A 21,428-nucleotide genomic window follows, 5' to 3' on the forward strand; every position below is an offset into this window, starting at 1 on the left:
GTGTGAATTCTGGTCCATTTTTGGTGTTCAACTAGGGTTAAATAAATCTTAATAACTTAATGTTAAGACTTCTGGATATGGTGGCAAGAATCCTCAGACCAATTCTTCTGTTTAATTATAGATATCTCACCTAGCATGTCCATGTCCCTCTGCACATCTGTAAAAGGATGGGGATTGATCCTATAGGATTTTAACATTCCCCCCAGTTCATAACCTTCCCAGCTTATGGCTTTTAGACTAGTTTGAAACCTATAAACCAGACAAGTTATTCTAGAAATGAATGCATTGGTATCATTCAACAATCACAGTTATAGTTAGAATACTAGACTATAATTCTATAACTACAATACTAGGTAACAGTCTTTCCTGTGGATAATCCAGGTTACATAGTATAAATATATGCTAGCAGAGGTGCAAACAATTCAGTTAAAAGAGAACTTCCTTTATCAGTTATTCTCAAAGTTTATATTCTAGGATTCTATCCTACTGCATTCACAATGCAGCTGTGGCCCAATAAAGTCCTTTATGAAACATTTCTTTGTGATTTGGCATTTAGAATGTAGGTGAAGTTTACCTAATGCCTTCAGTTGTTTTTAATCTAGAGTATTGTTTTCATTTTTTAAAATATTTAATGGTAAATTTTACTTATTTGTTTGTTCTTTCTTTCCATCCCAAATGCCTTCCCTCTTCACCCCAGTCCGGACAATGTTTGGCTGTGGGTATTATCTACATCTGTTTCAGTCAGCTGCTGGGTAGTGCATCTCAGAGGACAGTTATGCTAGGCTCCTGTCTGCAAGCATACCACAGTATCATTAGTAGTATCAGGGATTTGTGCTTGTCCACGGGATGGGTCTCAAGTTGGGCCAGTCATTGGATGGCCATTCCTTTAGTCTATGCTCTAATCTTTGTCTCTGCATTTCTTTAAGACAGGACAGATTTTGGGTTGAAAGTTTTGTGGATGGTTGGTGTCCTTATGGCTCCACTGGGGGTCCTGCCTGGCTACAGAAAGTTGTTTGTTTGAGAGAGCGTCTCTACATAGCCCTGGCTGTCCCCAGTACTCTATACAGATCAAGCTGGCCTCCAACTCACAGAAATCTGTCTGCCTCTCAATTGCTGAGATTAAAGGCATGTACTACCATGGTAGACAAATTTAAGTGATTTTTTAAAAGATGTGTTATTATTTGATGTGTGCATATCTGCATGTGTGTATGTGCACATGAGCACAGGTACCCATGGAAGCCAGAAGCATTGGATCCCTTAGAACTGGAGTTATAGACAGCTGTATGCTACCTGATGTGGGTGCTGGAAACTGAACTCCAGGCTTCTTGAAGAGCCTCAAGTGCTCTTAGCTGTTGAGCCATTTCTCAAGTCCTAGTGATAAATTTTAGAAGTCCATGTTGTTTACCTCAGTGTTAAGGAATATCATCTTTGACAAGAAAACCACATGGCAGTTTTCTTAAAATGTTTATGCTGTTTTTAACATCATCTTTATTTTAATTTTAATATATGATTCAATATTAAAGCAACAGAGAGGATATAAATGAAAGGTGCTCCAAAATAGCTAGTACTCACACTTCAGTGTATACACCCTTAGGTTTTCCCCATGTATGTAACAGAAATTAAATTGTTTATGTATTATCTTGGCTATTTGCTTCTTTTAGTTGTTGCTGTATGTTGGAACACTTTCTGTAAGCAAGCAGATTCTATCACAGCCTTTTAATGGTTTGTTTCCAGTTTACTGTTAGAATCCACAAGGCAGCCGTGATCCATATACACTTATTTTTGTGTACTTGCCCCTAGCTTGCATCAGAGTAATTATGACATAGCAATCAATTTTAATAAATATTGATTACAAAACATATCTGTTAGCATCCTCATTACTACATGAGAATAGTAGTTTCCTAATGTCTACTTTGGGGTCTCTTCTCCTTGCTTTCTTGTTTTAACTTTTTGTTTTCTTTAACATACCCACTATGTAGCTGAGGATGATTTTGAACCCCTGACCCTTCTGCCTGTACCTCTCATGTGTCTCAAGTGCTGGGATCCCAAGCAAGGCCACCATGTTTGACTTCTTTCTCCTCTACCATTTTTTAAGATTTATTTTTACTTCTGTTTATTTTGTGTGTGTGTAGTTATATGGATGAGTGCATGGTCCATGGAGATTACGTGGAGGTCCTCTCTTTCCACCATGTGTGTTCCAGGAATTGAAATCTGGCAGTCAGGTATAATGGCATGTGCTTTTTTACTACTCTTTGGACTCTGTGGCAATTGGAAGTGAAAGTTGCTATCGTGTCATCATTTGGACTTGACTTTTTGAACTCTGAATGAGGTGGAGTGTTTTTCATACATCTATTTCCTGTTTTTTTGTGCCCTTTCCCGAACTGCCTGTATCTTTTGTCTATTTTTCTGGAGTGTGCTCTTTCCCATAGTTGGATTCTAAGACTTACTTTTATACTACAGAAATTATCATTTATTTTCTGTACGGGTAGTTATTATTTTATCCAATTAATTGAAGCATCCAGTTAACACAAACATCTTGTGAAATATGCTTCAAAAAGTATCCTGAACTTGGGGAAAACCATGTTCAGAAAGTTGTGCTGTAAGAGTCACAGTGAGCCCAACTTCATTCTGTAAAAAGTATTCTCAAAGATTCTTTCGTTTTTAATTTGCATTGCGTTCTTTTTCACCATTGGCATCTTGTCATTACAGCCCATCTGACCAAGGTTGTTGGCTTCAGAACTGGATATGACTCAGCAGTTAACAGCACTACTCAGGTTCAGTCCTAGCTCCTACATGGTGTCTCATAGCCCTCTGTGGCTTCAGTTGCAGGGGATCCTCTGCGGGATACCAAACAAGCATGTGGTACACAGACATACATGTAGGTAAAACACTCATAAACATAAAAGAAAATGAAATAAATCTTTTTTAAAAGCATAGTTGGCTCAGGAGAGTTGTGTATTTGGTTATACTGAATAACGTTCAGTAGTTTTTTCAAGATGCTCCTTAATCATTTATCCTGGGTGACTGGATGTGCTGGCCCTGTGCCTAGTACAAAAATTAAAGATTAGTTAGCTGGATGCACATGGTACACCATCGCTAGCTTAATAGATGTCACATGATTATGCTGTCTTGCCTCCTCTGGGTGTCACATGATTTAGCTTTTAAACCTTCTCCCGGTGCTGCCCTCCCTCCGCCGGTCCAAATGCAATGTAGTTCTTTCTTGTTAAGTATATTGACTACTTTACAGACATAAACAAGAGAAAAAGGCCTTTGAAAATTTTGGTGCCCTAGAGTGGTATTATTTCTAAGAAAACTACAATACTTTGTTTGCAACAGTATTTTCATATGTTGCTTTGAGAAAATTACATTTCCTCAGATTTGATTTCATTTATTTCTGTATTCCAAGAAAACACGCATAAGGTAGCCATGCACTTATAGCAAACATAGCCAAGAGATACAAAGTGGAGAAACACTACCAAGAAGGATTATATTAAGACTCTCTAAATATGGTATAAAGTATAAAACCTACATCACAATGGCACTAGTCAGATAGGGTAAGTCTTTTTAAGCCAGTGAGCTATCTCAGGTCTTTAAAGTTTTACTATCCAAGCATGAATGTATATTCAAAGGGGGAAAATGTGATGTTTGTTTTTTATGTTTTGTTTTTTAGACAGGGCCCCAAATTCACTACGAAGCCTTTGACCTCCTGATCCTTTGGCCTCCACCTTCCAAGTGCTAGAATTATAAGTGTGGATCACCATGTACTGATCATATGCAGTATTTATAAAAGGAAACAGAAATGTCAGCTTACAACTCTTACAGCTTCGACATGCACAGCAAAATTAATTTTGTTCCACCATTGATCTTCTTTCCATCCATGTGTCCCCCTGATAGATAATACTCAATCGAATAACAACACCACTGTTATTCCCAGGCTGAACTCAGAGTGAAGAGTCCTCACATCAGCCTGCTGCTTGCTGTAATTATAGGGCACCTCTAGGCCTAACGCCCTCTAATTTTTAAGTGTTCATAGTAGATATGCTTCAAGCTGTTAAAGAATAAGCCAACTTGGTTGGGACAGAGACTTTCATCTCCACTCAATTTGTTAAGATACAGCTGAAATATTTCAATAAGGGACAAGAGGAAGCAGTTACGCAAACAAGTGAAGGTACATTCAGGGTGGAATCAAAACTTCCCTTCGTGGAACATAAGCTAACAGCTACCAATACTTCTGATTTCTTCCGAGAGGACACATCAGTGAGTAACGTGTTTTATTGTGCCACTGATACATTGGTGAAATTGTATCTCAGGGATGAACAACATTGATGATTATGCCATATTATTGCTGTCCAACCAATCTTTCTTCATAAACAGAAAGTTTAGAAAATAGTTCAGGGTTGGGGATTTAGCTCAGTGGTAGAGCGCTTGCCTAGCAAGCGCAAGGCCCTGGGTTCGGTCTCCAGCTCCGGAAAAAAAAAATCTATAGAAAATAGTTCAGCTGTTTCATAGGCACGCCCAGATACACGCTTACCATACTTGTTCCACACCCTCGACTCACATACTGGCCCTGTGCTACCCAGCAAACCTCATGCCATTCCGTGCACCACAAGCAGACTCAACCCAAAAGCTATATGAGGGCATCGCAGAATCTTATAAATCTGTGTATTTTCTGGAGATTTTGGCTGAAGTCTGACAATCAGACTTGATCTCCCCCTCACTACACCACACCCTACAAATACCACTGCACTTCACATTTTTTGAGTTGACTGCTTTTGATATGATTACTTAATTTGCCTTTCATACTTTGCAGAGGAATTTAATAGCTGAGGTGTCTAACTCTTGAAAAAAGTTACCAGTCATACATAGCAACTACTTCCTTTAAGAAATATAAAGATGTTTATTGTTTATTGCTGGGCTTGTGTGAAAACCAACCTACATACTTATGTCCTATACCAAATAGGACCTTAGGAAAGACAGGCACAGTTCACAACAGTGAAAGCAGCACAAGGGTTGGAATGGTGCCATTCTTGTAGTGTATAAACCTATGTATACGTTCAGAAGCTGAAAATTTAAAAGAGATTAGGCATCATTTCATGACTGACTCCAGAAGGTAAGACTGATGGCCATGAGAAAAGGGGACTGGAATGTAAAGGCTTCAATAGAAACAGTTGCCGCTGGGATTTGATTGTTGCTGCTCATGAGCTCTGGGAAGTGGCTATGCAAACAGCCCAAAAGAGTGGTTCAGTGAATTTGTGGAGGAAATAGCTAATATCGTACGTGGAAGCAGAGGCTGGACAGCATTTGAGTAGATGTGTTCTAAGATGAGAGGAATTGGAAGAAGACCGTTGTTCCTTAGAATCACAAAAGGCCTCTCTGCTGTTGGAAACCACACAGGGAGACTCTTTTTCCTTAGCTTAGGGCTTCCTTAGCAAAATGCAAGCATCTGATGTAGCATGACACACTCATGTGTCAATGTGACTAAGGGACAGAAGGTTTTGGAGATGAAATGTGTCTGCAGAAGAGAGATGGAGGAAGGGTTTGCCTGCCGTGTGTTATTGAGTTAGTGCTATTAGTGTAGGTGAGGATCTGGGGCCAGATGCCTGCCAGTTAGCCAGTGGCCAGTTCTCCTTCTGCTTCACCCTAAAGTAGAGCTCTGGAGTCTAAGCTGCAGGCCGTGGCTCCAGGGACAGTGGGTGTTGAGCTGAGGACAGAGCTGTTAATTCTCAGAGACAACATTGTGAAAGAACTGTGCTTGCTGTGTAAAGGCTGCACCCCGTGGCTAGTGTGTCTTTCTGTATAAGCAAGCAACCTATTAGGGAGGCTCAGAACATTGCAAGTTGATTCCCAAACCCAGCCCAGTTCTAAGAGGCTGCCAATGTACGGAGCTGCAGAAACTCCTCCCTTGGTGAAGAACAGCAATCCCTGGACCTTAGGAGGGGAAGCCAGGAGCCCTGCCTAATCCCTCACTCTCTACTACCACTGAGACCCTGCCCAGAGATGTAAGGTTGTTTTGTTTGTTTGTTTTTCTTTCACCTTTCTGAATGGATCTCAAAGCCCCGATGGAGGTTATCCGAGGACAGAACTCCTACTTTATATTCATCAGATTACACTTGGCTGAAAGAACAGTTGCAGTTGGAAGCAGGAACAGGCCCCATGCTTCCTTGTAATCACAGGATGAGTCTGGAGTCTGAGGCAGATCTCAGGCTCTGACAGACATGGCAGAGGTGGCCTTCCTGGGACTTAAGCATTGCGTGTGTGCTGTGGTTTCCTTGAGCCAGCCAGAAGGTCATGAGTTCCACATCTTCGTGGCTGTAACAACTAACATTTATGGTTCTTTGTCTGCCAGATGTTGCCACAAGGCTATTACAGTATTGATAATAACACCTGGAGACAGATAACATTTGAATGCTTCCGTTTGACAGATGAGACAGGTGAGAAAGCTAAGGTACACACACACAAAAAGATCCTTGCCCAAGGGCACGAGGCAGTAATTATAGTTTAAATGCCTGTGATAAGTATTACTGCGATTGTTCTCAGTTTGCAGACAGGAAAATGGAGTTTTAGTTGTCCAAGTACTTACCCAAGTTTACACGAAGTGAAGAAGTGGGATTGCCTAGCTTTAACACTTGGGGACTTCAGCCAAGATCATAGTACACAAACATAAATATGCAAAATATACGTATGGAACTAATATTTAAATGCCTTCTGACGTCTTACATTGACAGATAAACTTGTGTAACAGCCCGGAAGTCCACTCCAAAAGAGTTTTCAGATGTAAACCATAAAGAGGCAATGGACCTGGGGAGTTGGGCCCCAGCCCCCTGGTCTAGTTGACTTTTCTCCTGAATCTTGCTTTTGGGAATTGCAGCAATAGCATCCACTTTGGACCTGGTCTCTGCGAATAGCTGACCCTAGGTTATCCCCAAATACAGCGGATCTATACATTGTTGGGAATACTAACTTAAGAAGAAAAAGGGCTGGTTGTCATTAACAGGGAATTCTGGTCTCTGACGTGGACCATGTCTTGAGACATAGGTTCCAGGAGGATGCTCCTTGATGTGACTTTACTTCAAGTTTCCAAAAGGGTCAGAGTGGCGCCCCAGGGTTTCATAATAAAAAGCCTCTTCAGAGGGTATGGAGTGAGAGTAAAGGCTTTTCTCATGTCCCAAGTTCAATATCTTTGCTCTGGACAACTCCTGTACAATCGTTCCTGTCTGAGCCATTTCCCACAGTTTTCAGAGGATCCAAAGTGAGTAGAGGCAACTAGGGAAAGTGGAGAAATGTAAAAGTACGGGTGGGGCAGGGTTGTGAGGGGAACAAGCGGAGCTTGAGAGATTTCCCTTCTCCCACCCACACACTTCCTCTTTCCCACTGGCTCCAGCCTCCGGTCAGGGCTGCACAAACACTGTCAGAACGGATCCAAGTCAGGCCACACCCTTCCCTTGTTTACAGACACAAAGGCAGGGAATGGGAGCCGCCCTGAAATGATTCTCTCAAAAACAGTTCATTCTTAACCTGGAAATGAAGATTTCTTAAAAATGAACCGGCCCAGAGCAAAGCTCTTTCTTCCACAAAATCTTAGGGTAACAAGGAGCCTGCCTGCATGACCAGCCCCTTGTCTCTGAAGCCGCTTCCTAGCACCTGGCATGGACTATTTACATGGACTTAATCCTGGCAGTTTGTCCAGGCTTCTAAATTTAGGTTCCATACATAAGTACAATTTCCCGTGTTGTCTATCATAATTAAAATGTTCCATGGGCTTAATTTTGTATTTGTTGTTGTTCAAATGAGGGACAAGCTTTGGATTTAAAGAAGTAAATCTACACACCCACTAACCAACACCATTCAAAGCACTCCCCCCAAGTCCCCCGCCCGCTCCCCAAGCGCCCCCCCCGCCCCCCCGCCCCCGCATTCAATGCTGTGGAACCGGAGGCACAGGCTGTAGATCCAGATTGTGGCTATGCTGAGGCCTCTGTGTCCAGTCCCACTAACACCCAACTCATTCTGTCCTCCTCAGATGTTAATGCTGTGGCCCAGGAGAAGTAAAGAGAGATATTCTATCTACCTGAATACAAGAGCTTTGGAGTCTTGGCTCTGAACCCTAGAAATCATCTAAATCAGCAGAAAAGAAAATACAGTGCTCTGTCAGGAAGGCTGGGCTAGACTGGGGCACAAAGTGAGAAGAGCCAAGGGATGGGAACCAGAAAAGGGAAAGGGGTAAAGAATTGATCTTTTCTTCCTTCCATCCCTCTATCCACATCTGCCCCCACCCTCTTCTCTATACTTTCCTTTCTCTCCCTCCCATCCATTCCCTCTTCCCCTCCCTCCCTTCCTTCGCCCTCCCTCACTGTCTCAAAACTACCTACCCTACTTCTTTAAATTCCCAGTGGCTTCCCAGGCAGCTTGGCTTGAGTCAGATGTCCATGTTCAGTTTAATCAGCTGTGACTCAAGGAATGGTGACAAGCGCTGTTCTTGTCCTGTGGTGAGAGAGAAGGCCTCAGCAAAGTAGGAGTAGGCCTGCTGTAGAGAACGGCGTCTGTCCCATCACGTAGCATGCACTTACTATAATGTTTTATCACAACGACTTCCCTACTGCCCCAGCTCTGGATAATAAGCAACCTGGGTGAGGCTTCTTACCTGTGCTTCTGCTGTTCAAGTGAAGCCTCACTGACAGAGAATCAAGACAAATCCATATTATCTTACTTGCCATCATCAAAGTCTCTTCCGACTCCCTACAAAGAAATATTGTGCAGAAGCCATCGTGATCACAGCTTTGCCCTGTGCCTGGCTGAGGCTGTTTGGCACAAGCACAGAATATTACTATTGTCAACCTGGCTCACTTTTCCCCATCTAAGCTGGGTCACAACTAAAACTGCATTTACTCCATTTGTCCATTATGCAAAACAATAGCTAGTTCTACCCTCTGAAATATCATAAACCTCTCAGTTCATAAATCCTGGGTTATCTGAGGAATTTCTGGCAGTTCCAAGAAACACGGCCAATTTAGATGTTAGAGGAATGTCATGAGTTTGTAGCCAAGAAAGAACATTAACATTTCACCCATATTCCAGAGGAATACAGTCATTCTGCAATGAGTCTTTAGGGAACGGTCAATATCAACATTACATGCTTTAAGAAATGTGGAAATGTGTGTTTGATTTCCCTGCGTTTATAGGGAACAAAATGCCCATTGTAAACTAAATTTGTGGCCTGTACTGCCAGATTTGCTTGCTCTGTCACTCTTTCTTTCTTTTCCATTTCTTTTCTTCTTTGGAGGTGGGGTGGACTGGGGAGGTCTCATGTATCCTGGGCTGGTTTTAAACTCCAGTTCACTATGTAGCCCAGAATGACCTTGAACACTTTGGTCCTCCTACCTGCCTTTACCTCCAAGTGCTGAGATTACAAGTGTGGGACACTGCACCCAACTAATTTCCATTAATAAACGTGTATGTGCATGCGCGCACACACACACACACACACACACACACACACACACACACACACACACTTCTTACAAGACTGATTACAGACAAATTCTGTAACAAAGCTAAAATGCCCTTGCAGTATTTGAACCTGTCACCCTAAGCTTTGTGTAGGCAAGGATACTGCAAATGCAACACCCCCCCCCACACACACACACACACAAAATTATATATTTCTTAAAACATTATGACTTGGCTTTTTGCAGTTCGGTTGTGCAGTTTAGTTGTGAGTGAACTTTGCATATAGCAACACCACAGTGCAATGTCAAAAGGCTGGTCATGTCTAATTGTAAGCTAAATGTTGCTGACCTTGTTGTTTTTCATATTCTGGCCATTAATTGGGAATTTGCCATGTACAGGATATAGTCATATGCAAAGATAAAGGACACAGTCTTTGCTCTCATGAGAGGCTGGCAGCAAGAGAACTCTGTAGACCAACAATGATACTGCTATGAACTAACGGCAAATACCTACAAGCTGTTAGAAGAAACGCAACTACCCAGAGTTGTATGCCACGAAGGGAAATTTCCCGGTAGAGATGAAGCTCAAACTGCTTTTTCCCATTTAAATCAGAGTTCATCAACTTGATAAAGTGGAGGAGAGTAGACTGTGGAAGGTGGAATCAGAGGGCCATGAGAGAACATGATGAATTGTGGGTATTAATGATGGCTTGCTTGGGTTGCGATTTAAGGCAGAGGTAGCGAAGAATGGTTCTGGAAAGGAAGGACTGGGACCAGGTCATAAAGGTCCTTAGGCCAGGCTGAAGGGTTGGAATGCTCTAGAACAATGTGGAATCTATAGAATATTTTTAAAGAAAACTTTTTATTGAAGTATAAAATATATGAAAAGAGGCACATAAGTATTCAGTTAGATGAATTTTCATGAACTAAGCACAGCGTGTGGCCAGCCCACAGATCATAGTAGGCATAACCAGTGTCCTCATGGCTCTTTTCCTGTTTCCTTGCAGCTCCTATTCTCCTCTCTTGTGGTCACTGTGGAACTTTTAACACTATAGATTTGTTTTGCTGTCTTTGAACTTTAACTAGAATTGTGTCTGGCTTCTATCAGTCAGTGTTCTGCTTATGAACTTTACTCCTGCTGTCGCATGGAGGGAGCTGGACTGCCTACAACTCCATAGTTGTATAACACCCTCATGCATGAGTACATCACACTTTATTTTTATTTTGAACCAACATTTGAGTTCTTTCCAATTATATATAATGTGTTATGAACATGCTTATATACGTCTTTTAGGGAAGATGTATACAAATTTCTGTTAGATAAAATGCCTAGAAGCTGAATCTGCTGGTCATAGGCTAAGCATGTATTCAGCTTTATGAGGCTCTACTATATGATGGCTTTACAAAATGATTGTACTCATTTAAAGCCTCCGTATCAATATAAGAATTCTTGTCTTGAATGGTTAATATTGGCTTTTTAAAAAGGTATTCTGGGGTGTGTCTGTGTTTATCTGCTTGTCTATCTATCTGTTTGTCTGCCTGTCTGTGTGTCTGTCTGTGCGGTTGTTAGAAATTAAATTCTGTTTATTAGTTATTTTTCTATTGGTGTGGAGAGACACCATGACCAAGGAAACTTATAAAAGAAAGCACTCGATTAGGTGCTTGTTTACAGATCTGAAGACCAGTCCATGTCTATCCTGACAGAGATCATGGTACCTGGCAGGCAGGAGGGCATGGTGCTGGAACAGTTGCTAAGAGCAGAGAGAATGATGTAGCAAGTTTACTAGGAATAGTCTGGGCTTTTGCCACTTTAAACCTACCCTTGGTGACATATCTCCTCAACAAGGTCACCCTTCTTGATCCTTTCCAAACAGTTCCACCAATTAGAGACAAAGCATTCAAATATATGAATCTATAGGGCAGGAGGCTTCTCGTTTAAGCCACTATAATAGACAACTCTTACTCATTATCATATGTGGGGCTCCAACTTCCAGTTGATTGTATTTGAAAACAGGGCCTTTAAGTAAATCAACAAGGCTAGATGAGGTCATTAGAACAGAGTAATAATATAGTAGGGCTGATGTTCTTATGAAAGGAACATCTTCTTTGTGCAGCTCAGAAGATAAGAGAGCGGTCTATAAATAGGAAGAGAGCCTTCAATGGAAACTGATGTAAACAAAATAAATAATGTGATCACAACAAAGCTCTGAATACAGAGCAAGATCTGTCTTTTCTCTGACATTAGCTTGGGTGATTATTTGCTAAATACTTGTCAAACAGAACCTCCCACTGTTATCACTAATGTCACCATCTACTGTTATTGTGGAGGTCTCTAGCTTGGCTAACATGGTAGATTGTGGCAGTGTCTACACTCCTCTAGCCCTCCCACACCGCTTACAACACTTTGTCACTGTTATAGACCTCTGTCTCCAGAAGTGGCTTCACAACTTCTGGCCAAGAGAATGTAGAAAGAGTTGTATGGTGGATTATTTCTAATCTTACGACTGATTTAAGGGGCTTTGAATGATTCCTGCTTTTTCGCCTGCCATGTGATACACCAGGGCTAGTTTATCAGAGAGGGAGAGATTTCTACCCATTGTCTTAGGGTTATTACTGCAGGGATGAAACACCACGTCCAAAAGCAGCTTGAGGGAGGGAAGGGTTTATTTTACTCACAGTTCCATAAGAGTTTATCATCAAAAGCAGTGAGGGTAGGAACTCAAGCAGGACAGGAACCTGGAGGCAGGAGCTAATGCAGAGTCCATAAGAAGTGCTGCTTATTGGCTTGATCCTCATGGCTTTCTCAGCCTCCTTTCTTACAGAATCCAGAACCACCAGCCCAGGGTTGGTCCCACTCAGAGAGGCACTTGAGGCCCTTGGTTTGATTAGTGCCCTCTTACTAATCATTAATTCAGAAAATGCCTACAGGCTTATCTATAGCAAGATCTTATTGAGGCATTTTCTCAATTGAGGCTCCCTCTTTTCAGATTGCTCTAGTTTGTATCAAGTTGGCATAAAACTAGCCAGTTCCCCCAGTATCCCATTTGTCCTACTTTATGTCCATGTGGATGAGCCCAGCTAAGATCTTCTGAATCTACATCAGGTCAATAGAGATTCTCAACCCCATGCATATTTGAGAGCAAAAATGTCTGACTGTTGTGTTAAGCTACCACCTGAGGTAGACTTAGGTAACTGCTATAAGACAAGCAGAAACACAAACAGAGATACAGGATGTAGGCAGAGATGAGAAGCTGACCAACCTCAGAGCTTAAGACAGAGAAGAGGTATTTGTGCAGGTGTTGCAAAAATTAGTCTGATCTGGAAGCTAAAATAATTCAGTACTAGGTAGTAGGAAAAATAAGAAATATGAGATCTTAAAACAGGGAGTCTGTGGCTGGAGAGGTGGTTAAGAACATGTATTGTTCTTCCAGAGGAGCCGAGTTCAATACCGAGCAATCGTATTAGGTGGCAGAGTTCCAGATGACTCTGGAATTCACGCTCCTCCATTCTCACGTTTACAAATAAATATATATTTAATTTGTAAAATTAAAAAGTGAGTTCTGAGAAATAAACAGGAGAAAAACATGTAAGAAGAAGATGGTAAGAAGAAACAATCAGATAGAGAAGAGGAAATGGGTCTATCACAGTGATAGAACACTTGAAACCCTTGATTTGATTAGTGCCAACTCTTCTGTCTTTCAAAAATATCCACAAATTAAAGAAGAAAACCAGAAGTGAGTGCCGGAATGGAAGAAAGACACGAAAGTTTAAAGCAACCTTAGGGTAGAGAAGGCAGAAATATCCATGTTATTCTTTCAAATCTAGATTTATTGGGTATAGATGGGGAGCATGGAGTCTGCCTAGAAAAGAGTTAACAGGCAGACTATAAAAGACATTGAATTGCAATCCAGGAATATATCCAGGACCTATGAGCTATAACATAAGGTTAATCTTCTCTAGAGTACCTAAATTAGTAAAGGGTAATTAATAACTACTTACTTGTCAGTGTCCCATCAATCAGATTTCAAGAGCATCTCAGCATGCACATCTTGGCATCAACAATACTGTCTGGATATGGTGGCTGTATGTATATGGGCTGGATCCCGGGGGCAGGCTCTGAATGGCCATCCCTTCAATCTCTGCTCCAAACTTTGTCTCAATATCACTTCCTATGAATATTTTTGTTCCTTCTTTTAAGAAGGACTGAGGCATCCGCACTTTGGTCATCTTCTTGCGCTTCATGTGGTCTGTGGATTGTATCTCAGGTAATTCGAGCTTTTGGGCTAATATTCACTTATCAGTGAGTGCATACGATGTGTGTTCTTTTGTGATTGGATTATCTCACTCAGAATACTATTTCCTAGTTCCATCCATTTGCCTATAAATCTCATGAAGTCATTGTTTTTAATAGAAGAGTAGTACTCCATTTTGTAGGTGTACCACATTTTCTGTATCCATTCCTCTGTTGAAGGGCATCTGGGTTCTTTCCAGCTTCTGGCTAATATAAATAAGGCTGCTATAAATATAGTGGAGCACATGTCCTTGTTATATGTTGAAGCATCTTTTGGGTATATGCCCAGAAGTGGTGTAGCTGAGTCCTCAGGTAGTACTATGTCCAGTTTTCTGAGGAACGTACAGACTGATTTCCAGAGTAGTTGAACCATCTTTCAGTACCACCAACAATGGAGGAATGTTTTTCATTTTCTACTTCCTCACCACAATCTGTTGTTATCTCAGTTTGTGATCTTAGCCATTCTGATCGGTGTGAGGTGGAATCTCAGGACTGTTTTGATTTGCATTTCCCTGATGACTAAGGATGTTGAACATTTCTTTAGGTACTTCTCAGCCATTGGATACTCCTCAGACGAGAATTTTTGTTTAGATCTGTACCCCACTTTTTAAGAGGGTTATGTGACTCTCTGGAGTCTAACTTCTTGAGTTCTTTGTATATACTAGATATTAGCTCTCTAATGGATGTAGGATTGGTAAAAAGCTTTTCCCAATCTGTTGATTGGCATTTTGTCTTAATGACAGTGTCCTTTGCCTTACAGAAGCTTTGCAGCTTTATGAGATCCCATTTGTCGATTCCTGTTCAGGATAATTTCCCTACTGCCCATGTGTTTGAGGCTCTTCCCCATTTTTTCTTCTATTAGTTTGTGTCTGGTTTTACGTGGAGGTCCTTGGTCCACTTGTACTTGAGCTTTATACAAGGAGATAAGAATGGATCAATTTGCATTCATCTCCATGCTGACAGCTAGTTGAACCAGCATCATTTGTTGAAAATGCTCTTTTTTCCACTGGATGGTTTTAGCTTTTTTGTCAAAGATCAAGGGATCTATTCCAGTAATCTATCTGCCTGTCTCTGCACCAATACCATGCAATTTTTGTTTTATCACTATTGCTGTGTAATACAGCTTAAGGTCAGGGATGGTGATTTCTTGTTCTTTTACTATTGAGGATAGTTTTCGCTATCCTGCTTTTTGTTTGTTTGGGTTTTTTTTGTTTTGTTTTGTTTTGTTATTCCAAATGAATTTGCAAACTACTCTTTCTAATTCTATAAAAATTTAAGTTGGAATTTTGATGGGGATTGCATTGAATCTGTAGATTGATTTCAGCAAGATGGTCATTTTTACTATATTAATCCTGCCAATCCATGAGCATGGGAGGTCTTTCCATCTTCTGAGATCTTCTTCAATTTCTTTCTTCACAGACTTAAAGTTCTTGTCATACAGATCTTTCACTTGCTTGATTAGAGTCACACTGGGGTATTTTATATTATTTGGTACTATTGTGAAGGGTGTCATTTCCCTAGTTTCTTTTTCAGCCTGTTTATCCTTTGAATAGAGGAAGGCTACTGATTTCTTTGAGTTAATTTTATATCCATCCACTTTCCTGAAGTTGTTTATTAGGTTAAGTAGGTCTCTGGTGGAATTTTTGGGTCACTTAAGTACACTATCATATCATCTGCAAATAGTGATATTTTGATTTCTTCCCTTCCAATTTCTATCCCTTTGGCCTCCTTTCGCTATCTGATTGCTCTGGCTAGGACTTCAAGTACTGTATTGAATAAGTAGGGAGAGAGTGGGCAGCTTTGCCTAGTCCCTGATTTTAGTGGGATTGCTTCAACTTTCTCTCCATTTAGTTTGATGTTGACTACTGGTTTGCTGTATATTTCTTTTATTATGTTTAGGTATGGGCCTTGAATTCCTAATCTTTCCAAGATTTTTACCATGAAGGGGTGTTGAATTTTGTCAAATGCCTTCTCAGCATCTAATGAGATGATCATGTGGTTTTTTTTCTTTTAGTTTTTTTTTTGTACAATGTATTACATTGATGGATTTCTATATATTGAACCACCCCTGTATCCCTGGGATGAAGCCTACTTGATCATGATGGATGATTGTTTTGATGTGTTCTTGGATCCAGTTTGCAAGAATTTTATTGAGTATGTTTTTTGTCGATATTCATAAGGGAAATTGGTCTGAAGTTCTCTTTCCTTGTTGGGTCTTTATGTGGTTTAGGTATATGCATAATTGTGGCTTCATAGAAGGAATTTGGTAGTGCTCCTTCTGCTTCAATTGTGTGGAATAGTTTGGACAGTATGGGTATTAGGTCTTCTATGAAGGTCTGATAGAATTCTGCACTAAACCCATCTAGTCCTGGGCTTTTTCGGTTGGAGATTTTTAATAACTGCTTCTATTTCTTTAGGAGTTATATGACTGTTTAGATGGTTTATCTGATCCTGATTTAGCTTTGGTACCTGGTATCTGTTTAGAAAATTATCCATTTCATACAGTTCGTCCAGGTTTGTTGAATATAGGCTTTCATAGTAGGATCTGATGACTTTTTGAATTTACTTAGATTCTGTTCTTATGTCTCCCTTTTCATTTCTGATTTTGTTTTTTGGATACTCTCTCTGTGCCCTCTGCTTAGTCTGGCTAAGGGTTTATCTATTTTGAAGATTTTCTCAAAGAACCAGCTCCTGGTTTTGTTGATTCTTTATATAGTTCTTTTTGCTTCTACTTGGTTGATTTCAGCCCTGAGTGTGATTATTTCCTGCCATCTACTTCTCTTGGGTGTATTTGCTTCTTTTTGTTCTAGAGCTTTTAGGTGTGTTGTCAAGCCGCCAGTTTATGCTCTCTCCAGTTTGTTTTTGGAGGCACTCAGAGCTATGAGTTTTTCTCTTAGCACTGCTTTCGTTGTGTCTCATAAGTTTGTGTATGTTGTGCCTTCATTTTCATTAAATTCTAAAATGTCTTCATTTCTTCATTGACCAAGTTATCATTGAACAGAGTATTGTTCAACTTTCATGTGTATGTGGGCTTTTTGTCGTTTTTGTTGTTATTTAAGACCAGCCTTAGTCTGTGGTGATCTGATAGGATGCATAGGATTATTTCAATCTTCTTGTATTTGTTGAAGCTTGTTTTGTGACCAATTATATGGTCAATTTTGGAAAAGGTACCATGAGGTGTGGATAAGAATGTATATCCTTTTGTTTTAGGATGAAATGTTCTATAAATGTCTGTTAAATCTATTTGGTTCAAAACTTCTGTTAGTTTCTGTATGTCTCTGTTTAGTTTCTGTTTCCATGATCTATCCATTGATGATAGTGGGGTGTTGAAGTCACCCACTATTATTGTGTGAGGTACAATGTGTGCTTTGAGTTTTAGTAAGGTTTCTTTTATGAATGTAGGTGCCCTTGCATTTAGAGCATAGATACTCATATTTTAGAGTTCATCTTGGTGGATTTTTCCTCTGATTAATATGAAGTGTCCTTACTTATCTTTTTTGATAACTTTGATTGAAAGTTGATTTTATTTCATATTGCAATGGCTACTCCAGCTTGTTTCTTGAGACCATTTGCTTGGAAAATTGTTTTCCATCCTTTTACTCTGAGATAGTGTCTGTCTTTGTCATGAGGTTTGTTTCTTTTATACAGCAAAATGCTGGGTCCTCTTTTTATATCCATCTGTTATTCTGTGTCTTTTTATTGGGGAATTGAGTCCATTGATGTTAAGAGATACTAAGGAAATGTGATTGTTGCTTCCTGTTATTTTGTTATTAGAGGTGGAATTGTGTTTGAGTAGCTATCTTCTTTTGGGTTTGTTGCAAGATTACTTTTTTGCTTTTTCTAGAGTGTAGTTTACCTCCTTGTGTTGGAATTTTCCATCTATTATCCTTTGTAGGGTGGATTTGCGGAAATATATTGTGTAACTTTGGTTTTGTCATGGAATATCTTGGTTTATCCATCTAAGTTAATTGGGTTTTGCTGGATATAGTAGCCTGGGCTGGCTGTTCTCTTAGGGTCTGTATGACATCTGCCCAGGATCTTCTGGCTTTCATAGTCTCTGTTGAGACATCTGGTGTAATTCTGATAGGTCTTTATATATTACTTGACCTTTTTCCCTTACTGCTTTTTTTTTCTTCTTCTTCTTTTCCTTTTTCCTTTTTTCTTTTTTTTTTTGGAGCTAGGGACCGAATCCCTTAGTGCTTTTAATATTCTTTCTTTGTTTTGAGCATTTGGTGTTTTAACTATTATGTGATGGGAGGAATTTCTTTTCTGGTCCAATCTATTTGTAGTTCTGTAGGCTTCTTGTGTGTTTATGGGCATCTCTTTCTTCAGGTTAGGGAAGTTTTCTTCTATTATTTTGTCAAAGATATTTACTGGCCCTTTAACTTGGGAGTCTTCACTCTCTTCTATACCTATTATCCTTCAGTTTGATCTTCTCATTGTGTCCTGCATTTCCTGGATGTTTCGGATTAGGATCTTTTTGCATTTTGCATTTTGACTGTTGTGTCAATGTTTTTTTTATGGTATCTTCTTCCCCTGAGATTCTCTCTTCTATCTCTTGTATTCTGTTGGTGATGCTTGCATCTATGACTCCTGATCTCTTTCCTAGGTTTTGTATCTCCAGAGTTGTCTCCCTTTGTGATTTCTTTATTGTTTCTATTTCCATTTTTAGATTCTGAATGGTTTTGTTCAATTCCTTCACCTGTTTCGTTTTTATTTTCCTGTAATTCTTTACAGGATTTTTGTGTTTCCTCTTTAATGGCTTCTACCTGTTTACCTGTGTTGTCTTGTATTTTTTTAAAGGAATTATTTATGTCTTTTTTTTTTTCAGAGCTGGGGACCGAACCCAGGGCCTTGCACTTGCTAGGCAAGCACTCTACCACTGAGCTAAATCCCCAACCCCTATTTATGTCCTTCTTAAAGTCTTCTATCATCATCATGACATGTGATTTTAAATCCAAATCTTGCTTTTCCTGTGTGTTTCGATATCCAATATTTGCTTTGCTGGGAGAACTGGGCTCTGATGATGTCAAGTCTTGGTTTCTATTGCTTAGGTTGCTTATTTCTGTTGCTGTGCTTGCTTCTTGCCTCTCGTGTTAGCTTGTCTTGCTGTCTCTGACAGTGACTTGACCCTCCTGTAAGCCTGTGTGTAAGCACTCTTGGAGACCATTTTTTTTTCCCAGTGGGATGTGGGTACTGAGAGCTGTGGACCAGGTCAGCTCTCTGTGCAGGCAGAAACCCAAAGGTTCTTGACCCAGATTGCTCCTGGGTTTGTGTGTTCTGAGGGTTCCAGGTGGGTCTCTTAGAGCAGAAGTGGTGGCCTTACCTCTGCACTCTGGTGTGTCAGCACTCTTGGCGACTGTCCTTCAGCTCTGTGCGGAGGCAGAGACCAGAAGTATCCTCTCCCTCACTGCTCCTCGGTGGGTTCAGAGGGCTCTAGGTGGGCTCCTCTTGGGTCAGAAATGTGGGCAGAAGTGGTGGTCTCCTCTTAGCTCTCAGGTTTGTCTGTACTTCTGAGAGTCCAGCTCTCTTCCCCTATTCTTACTTTCTTAAAGCTGTCTTAACCATACTATTATTGAAAAGTGTGTGTGTGTGTGTGTGTGTGTGTGTGTGTGTATGTGTGTGTACCCTGTGTGTGTGCTAACTCCCACAGAAAGCAAAATAGGGTGCTGAATCTCCTGAAGCTGGGAGTTACAGGTAATGGTGAACTCTGAGAGTGCTAGAGCTCACGTTCTGTAAATGGGCATCAGGCATTCCTAATCAGTGAGCCATGTCTCCAGCCCCAAACTCACTAGAGTATTTTTAAAAGTAACTTAAACCCATCAAATGGACTGATTCGTGGTTAAACCAGTAAACAATCTATGTTCTGGAATAAACCTGCTCCCCCCCCCCAATATTTTATACTAGTTGTATTGGTCATTTGAACAACTGAATGGCACTTATTGCTGGACAAGCAATCTGTCTTCCTCCACCTCTTCTTGGAGAGAGCCTCTTCTTTTTTTTTTTTTTTTTTTTTTTTCTTTTTTCTTTTTTTTTTTTTTTTTTTTGAGCTGAGGACCAAACCCAGGGCCTTGCGCTTGCTAGGCAAGCGCTCTACCACTGAGCTAAATCCCCAACCCTGGAGAGAGCCTCTTCTTGTCAAGGCCAGGTCAAGGTCAGTTGAGGTGAGTCTTGCAGCAATGTTTGGAGAGCCTTTGTAACCTTTTTATTAGAACTCAAGCCAGACAAATTGAATGTATTTTCTTCTCTTTAGTCATAATTATCTCCAGTAACACACAGGAGCTGAACCCATCCCTGGCTCTGACTACTAGTACTAGAGAAACTAAGACTATCAGGAGCCATTTTATTTTCTATCTGTTTCCAGAACTATATTAGGTAAAGTTCTCTGGTCAAGAACGATCTTTTCTAGTCTTGACTAAAAGGAAGTTATGTACTCCTTGCTAGGTCTCAAAGAAATCCTGAACAAATGACTGAGGAGTATTTTACATATCAAAGTAAATGCTGGTCCTAGGTTCTCCCAGCATCCCTCACCCTCCTGGCAATCCCTGCCCCCTATCCTAGACCTCACCAGTTCCTGAGCTTCACTTCTCTTCCCCCAATTTCTATTCCTTATATAACTCAACCATTTTGGTAATGTGGACTCTTGGTGCTCTTGGTTCTCAAATGTTCCCTCTCTCTTTTCTTCCTCTCTCACTGCCCCATCTTCTCTGGCCTGGTTCAGTCTGAACCCTTTCTGATGCCTCTGGCCATGCTCTCCCACATATCTATAGTCTCCTCAACAATACCTTGGGGCAGTCATCAGAGCATGTTGTGCTAATTTTACCACCATCTTTAGTTAAGATGACCATGTAGTATAAACCAACTAAAGCAACTTGGTTTATCATTATGTCACCTTTTATACTAAGGAAACAACAGCCAGTCTCCAAAATACTTTGGATTAGGAAATTCCAAAGGTTGTAAATGTATGTGAACAACTGCGACAACAACAAAATTGAGTTAGAGATGTTTGTCTAACTACTTATAACTCTCAACACCAGGATTCTAGAAATATTCAGATAACAAGCAAAATATACTTAAAAAGGCACATTTGATAAATGTCTTAGTGTCTTATTGCTGTGAACAGACACCATGACCAATGTAAGTTTTATAAAGGACAACATTTAGTTGGGGCTGGCTTACAGATTCAGAGATTCAGTCCATTATCATCAAGGTGGGAGCATGGCAGCATCCAGGCAGGCATGGTGTAGGAGGAGCTTAGTTCCACATCTTCATCCAAAGGAAGCCAGGAACAGACTGAGCATCCTCAGGCAGCTAGGAAGAGGGTCTCCAAGCCCACCCCACAAAGACACACTTCCTCCAACAAGGCCACACCTTCTAATAGTGCCACTCCATAGGCTGAGCATATGCAAACCATCACAATAAATAAGGTGTATAAATTCCTAAGGTCATAAAGGTATGCTCAAGTTAACAGAAACTGACTTAGAGATGTTTGCCTACCTACTTATAACTTTACTAACTGTTCGACACCAAACTTCTGTTGTATGTACTCCTTTTTAATCTTAGTAAAGATGACTGCCAGTCATATGTTTGCTTCCGTCCTAATGAGGTCAGCAGCCAAGATAGAGGCAAGCCAATTGATTGTTTTTTAAAAATATCTTTTTCTTAGTGAACCTATTTTTTTTAAATAAGAATTG

The 21,428-nt window shown here is 40.5% G+C and overlaps 1 long non-coding RNA gene across 2 annotated transcripts in view; it reads left to right on the top strand.

The window, feature by feature from the left end:
* Window positions 1–21,428, top strand: part of LOC134481882 (uncharacterized) — a 72,619-nt gene that overhangs the window by 6,260 nt on the left and 44,931 nt on the right. Inside the window, exon 1 of one of the 2 annotated variants that reach the window (XR_010057768.1) lies at window positions 1–6,004. The exons of the other annotated variant lie outside the window; for it this stretch is intronic. This is a non-coding gene — a long non-coding RNA (uncharacterized LOC134481882). The remainder of the gene's footprint in view (window positions 6,005–21,428) is intronic. 2 annotated transcript variants of the gene reach the window in all.

This window comes from Rattus norvegicus, chromosome 14 (assembly GCF_036323735.1).
Source record: "Rattus norvegicus strain BN/NHsdMcwi chromosome 14, GRCr8, whole genome shotgun sequence".
Classification (NCBI taxonomy): Eukaryota; Metazoa; Chordata; class Mammalia; order Rodentia; family Muridae; genus Rattus; species Rattus norvegicus.